Raw genomic sequence first — 6,000 nt, 5'->3', positions numbered from 1 at the left:
GTAACAGAGTTAATAACAGAGTTAGTAACAGGGTTAGTAACAGGATTAATAACAGAGTTAATAACAGAGTTAGTAACAGAGTTAATAACAGAGTTAGTAACAGGGTTAGTAACAGGATTAATAACATAGTTAATAACAGGGTTAGTAACAGGGTTAGTAACAGGATTAATAACAGAGTTAATAACAGAGTTAGTAACAGAGTTAATAACATAGTTAATAACAGAGTTAGTAACAGAGTTAGTAACAGGGTTAGTAACAGAGTTAGTAACAGAGTTAGTAACAGAGTTAGTAACAGAGTTAATAACAGAGTTAGTAACAGGGTTAGTAACAGGATTAATAACAGAGTTAATAACAGAGTTAGTAACAGAGTTAATAACAGAGTTAGTAACAGGGTTAGTAACAGGATTAATAACAGAGTTAATAACAGAGTTAGTAACAGGGTTAGTAACAGAGTTAATAACAGAGTTAGTAACAGAGTTAATAACAGAGTTAGTAACAGGGTTAGTAACAGGATTAATAACAGAGTTAATAACAGAGTTAGTAACAGAGTTAGTAACAGAGTTAATAACAGAGTTAGTAACAGGGTTAGTAACAGGGTTAGTAACAGAGTTAGTAACAGGGTTAGTAACCAGTGTTAGTAACAGAGTTAGTAACAGAGTTAATAACAGAGTTAATAACAGAGTTAATAACAGAGTTAGTAACAGAGTTAGTAACAGAGTTAGTAACAGAGTTAGTAACAGAGTTAATAACAGAGTTAATAACAGAGTTAGTAACAGAGTTAGTAACAGAGTTAGTAACAGAGTTAGTAACAGGGTTAGTAACAGGATTAATAACAGAGTTAATAACAGATTTAGTAACAGAGTTAATAACAGAGTTAGTAACAGGGTTAGTAACAGGATTAATAACAGAGTTAATAACAGAGTTAGTAACAGAGTTAATAACATAGTTAATAACAGAGTTAGTAACAGAGTTAGTAACAGGGTTAGTAACAGAGTTAGTAACAGAGTTAGTAACAGAGTTAATAACAGAGTTAGTAACAGGGTTAGTAACAGGATTAATAACAGAGTTAATAACAGAGTTAGTAACAGAGTTAATAACAGAGTTAGTAACAGGGTTAGTAACAGGATTAATAACAGAGTTAATAACAGAGTTAGTAACAGGGTTAGTAACAGAGTTAATAACAGAGTTAGTAACAGAGTTAATAACAGAGTTAGTAATAGGGTTAGTAACAGGATTAATAACAGAGTTAATAACAGAGTTAGTAACAGAGTTAGTAACAGAGTTAATAACAGAGTTAGTAACAGGGTTAGTAACAGAGTTAGTAACAGAGTTAGTAACAGGGTTAGTAACAGAGTTAGTAACAGAGTTAGTAACAGAGTTAATAACAGAGTTAATAACAGAGTTAATAACAGAGTTAGTAACAGAGTTAGTAACAGAGTTAGTAACAGAGTTAGTAACAGAGTTAGTAACAGAGTTAATAACAGAGTTAATAACAGAGTTAGTAACAGAGTTAGTAACAGAGTTAGTAACAGAGTTAATAACAGAGTTAGTAACAGAGTTAGTAACAGGGTTAGTAACAGAGTTAGTAACAGAGTTAGTAACAAAAGCAGGAAAGGTTCCCCTCCAGCAGCAGTCATACCCCTCCAGTAGCATTCATACCCCTCCCAGCAGTCATACCCCTCCAGCAGCAGTCATACCCCTCCAGTAGCATTCATACCCCTCCCAGCAGTCATACCCCTCCGGCAGCAGTCATAACCCTCCAGCAGCAGTCATACTCCTCCAGCAGCAGTCATACCCCTCCAGCAGCAGTCATACCCCTCCCAGCAGTCATACCCCTCCAGCAGCAGTCTTACCCCTCCAGCAGCAGTCATACCCCTCCAGCGGCAGTCATACCCCTCCAGCAGCAGTCATACCCCTCCCAGCAGCAGTCATACCCCTCCAGCAGCAGTCATACCCCTCCCAGCAGTCATACCCCTCCGGCAGCAGTCATACCCCTCCCAGCAGTCATACCCCTCCGGCAGCAGTCATACCCCTCCACCAGCAGTCATACCCCTCCAGCAGCAGTCATACCCCTCCACCAGCAGTCATACCCCTCCAGCAGCAGTCATACCCCTCCAGCACCCCCTCCAGCAGCAGTCATACCCCTCCAGCACCCCCTCCAGCAGCAGTCATACCCCTCCAGCAGCAGTCATTCCCCTCCCAGCAGTCATACCCCTCCGGCAGCAGTCATACCCCTCCAGCAGCCCCTCCAGCAGCAGCCATACCCCTCCGGCAGCAGTCATACCCCTCCAGCAGCAGTCATACCCCTCCAGCAGCAGTCATACCCCTCCAGCAGCAGTCATACCCCTCCAGCACCCCCTCCAGCAGCAGTCATACCCCTCCAGCAGCAGTCATACCCCTCCAGCAGCAGTCATACCCCTCCAGCAGCAGTCATACCCCTCCAGCAGCAGTCATACCCCTCCAGCAGCAGTCATACCCCTCCAGCAGCAGTCATACCCCTCCAGCAGCAGTCATATCCCTCCAGCAGCAGTCATACCCCTCCAGCAGCAGTCATACCCCTCCAGCAGCATTTATACCCCTCCAGCAGCAGTCATACCCCTCCAGTAGCATTCATACCCTTCCCAGCAGTCATACCCCTCCAGCAGCAGTCATACCCCTCCAGCAGCAGTCATACCCCTCCAGCAGCAGTCATACCCCTCCAGCAGCAGTCATACCGCTCCAGCAGCAGTGATACCCCTCCAGCAGCAGTCATACCCCTCCAGCAGCAGTCATACCCCTCCAGCAGCAGTCAGCAGCGGTCTGTGTCATAGAATTGAAATGACAGCGTTGTGTGACAGATCGGTACCAAGCTAGTTCTGACCTTGTTCATGTTCAGGAATGAATTCAGTGGTCAGAACTGCTAACCAAACATTATCTGGTGGTGATTAATGAGCACCTCCACCACGTCTCCTTCTCCTTCGTTGGGGAATTCAATAAACAGGAGGGGCCCCCAGGGTTTCTGTAGAAAAAAAATATTTACATTGATTTTTCAGGACCAGGGGAGTCATGCAGGGGACAGGGATTTGTGTTTGTCTCCTCTCTGCTCAGTGTGGCTAGCTGACCCTCATTTGATAGCTTTGTGCTGTTCCCCTTCAAACTCAGCTCCCTCCTCTCTCCTCGTCTCTCTCCTCGTCTCTCCTCTCTGCTCAGTGTAGCTAGCTGACCCTCATTTAATAGCTGTATGCTGGTCTCCTCCAAACTCAGCTCCCTGGTCTCTCCTCGTCTCTCCTCTCTGCTCAGTGTGGCTAGCTGACCCTCCTCTGGCAGCTGTGTGCTGGTCTCCTCCAAACTCAGCTCCCTGGTCTCTCCTCGTCTCTCCTCTCTGCTCAGTGTGGCTAGCTGACCCTCATCTGGCAGCTGTGTGCTGGTCTCCTCCAAACTCAGCTCCCTGGTCTCTCCTCGTCTCTCCTCTCTGCTCAGTGTGGCTAGCTGACCCTCATCTGGCAGCTGTGTGCTGGTCTCCTCCAAACTCAGCTCCCTGGTCTCTCCTCGTCTCTCCTCTCTGCTCAGTGTGGCTAGCTGACCCTCATCTGGCAGCTGTGTGCTGGTCTCCTCCAAACTCAGCTCCCTGGTCTCTCCTCGTCTCTCCTCTCTGCTCAGTGTGGCTAGCTGACCCTCATCTGGCAGCTGTGTGCTGGTCTCCTCCAAACTCAGCTCCCTGGTCTCTGCTCGTCTCTCTACTCGTCTCTCCTCTCTGCTCAGTGTGGCTAGCTGACCCTCATCTGGCAGCTGTGTGCTGGTCCCCTTCAAACTCAGCTCCCTGGTCTCTCGTCGTCTCTCACCTCATCTCTCCTCATCTCTCCTCATCTTTCTCCTTGTCTCTCTCCTCGTCTCTCTCCTCATCTCTCCTCGTCTCTCTCTCCTCGTCTCTCTCCTCATCTCTCCTCATCTCTCCTCATCTTTCTCCTTGTCTCTCTCCTCGATTCTCTCCTCATCTGTCCTCATCTCTCCTCGTCTTTCTCTCCTCGTCTCTCTTCATCTCTCCTCGTCTCTCTCCTCTCCTCTCTCCTCATCTCTCCTCATCTTTCTCCTTGTCTCTCTCCTCATCTCTCTCCTCATGTCTCCTCGTCTCTCTCCTCATCTCTCCTAATCTCTCCTCTCTCCTCATCTTTCTCCTTGTCTCTCTCCTCGTCTCTCTCCTCGTCTCTCTCCTCGTCTCTCTCCTCATCTCTCCTCATCTCGCTCCTCGTCTCTCCTCTCTGTATCTCTACATTTCTCCTCAGCTTTCTCAGATGCTGCTCGTCACCCCTGCTATGTGCTGAGGGTAAGTTTGAATCCCACTGTCATGTGTGCATTGAATGCAGTAATTGTTAGATGGGATGTACTTACAGTAAATCAATGTGCGGTGTGAGTAGAATCTGCTGAGTGCACAGGCTTGTGGCCTGGTCCTCTTCTGCTTCATCTCAGATTGGTCCAAACAACCCAGAGGATCTCACTACTGTAACGTAGTAGTTAGTGGACTATTCTGTAGCGCAAGGTTGTGTGTGGTTAAACTTCAATCCACCCATCCGTCATAAGGCCTACGTAACTCTTCATTAGTAACCCTGTCATAACACTGAGATAACATATGTCAATAGAACTACTATTACTAGGAAGAGGCTGAAGAAATTTGGCTTGGCCCCTAAGACCCTCAGAATCTTTTACAGATGCACAATTGAGAGCATCCTGTTGGTCTGTCTCACCTCCTGTTAAGGCAACTGGGGCTCTCCAGAGGGTGGTACGGCCTTCCCAGGGCAAACTGCCTGCCCTCCAGGACACCTACAGCACCTGATGTCACAGGAAGGCAAAAAAGATAATGAAGGACATCAACCACCCGAGCCACTGCCTGTTCACCCTGCTATCATCCAGAACGAGAGGTCAGTACAGCCTCATCAAAGCAGGGACCGAGAGACTGAAAAACAGCTTCTATCTCAAGGACATCAGGCTGTTAAACAGCCATCACTAACTCAGAGAGACTGCTGCCTACATTGAGATCCACTCACTGGCCACTTTAATAAATGGATCACTAGTCACTTATATATAATGCCACATTGATCTTACATTGCTAATATCACATGTACAGTCGTGGCCAAAAGTTTTGAGGATGACACAAATATAAATGTTCACAGTCTGCTGCCTCAGTTTGTATGATGGCAATTTGCATATACTCCAGAATGTTATAAAGAGTGATCAGATGAATTGCAATTAATTGCAAAGTCCCTCTTTGCCATGCAAATTAACTGAATCCCCAAAAAACATTTCCACTGCCTTTCAGCCCTGCCACAAAAGGACCAGCTGACATCATGTCAGTGATTCTCTCGTTAACACAGGTGTGAGTGTTGACGAGGACAAGGCTGGAGATCACTCTGTCATGCTGATTGAGTTTGAATAACAGACTGGAAGCTCGAAAGGAGGGTGGTGCTTGGAATCATTGTTCCTCCTCTGTCAATCATGGTTACCTGCAAGGAAACACGTGCTGTCCTTATTGCTTTGCATAAAAGGGCTTCATAGGCAAGGATATTGCTGCCAGTAAGATTGCACCTAAATAAACCATTTATCAGATCATCAAGAACTTCAAGGAGAGCGGTTCAATGGTTGTGAAGAAGGCTTCAGGTCGCCCAAGAAAGTCCAGCAAATGCCAGGACCGTCTCCTAAAGTTGATTCAGCTGTGGGATCAGGGCACCACCAGTACAGAGCTTGCTCAGGAATCGCAGCAGGCAGGTGTGAGTGCATCTGCACGCGCAGTGAGGCAAAGTCTTTTCGAGGATGGCCTGGTGTCAAGAAGGGCAGCAAAGAAGCCACTTCTCTCCAGGAAAAACATCCGGGACAGACTGATATTCTGCAAAAGGTACAGGAATTGGACTGCTGAGGACTGGGGTAAAGTCATTTTCTCTGATGAATCCCCTTACCGATTGTTTGGGGCATCCGGAAAAAAGCTTGTCCGGAGAAGACAAGGTGAGTGCTACCATCAGTCCTGTGTCA

The sequence above is a fragment of the Salvelinus alpinus genome, chromosome 4, assembly GCF_045679555.1.
Source record: "Salvelinus alpinus chromosome 4, SLU_Salpinus.1, whole genome shotgun sequence".
NCBI classification, from domain to species: Eukaryota; Metazoa; Chordata; class Actinopteri; order Salmoniformes; family Salmonidae; genus Salvelinus; species Salvelinus alpinus.
Note: the sequence above shows the minus strand (reverse complement) of the source record.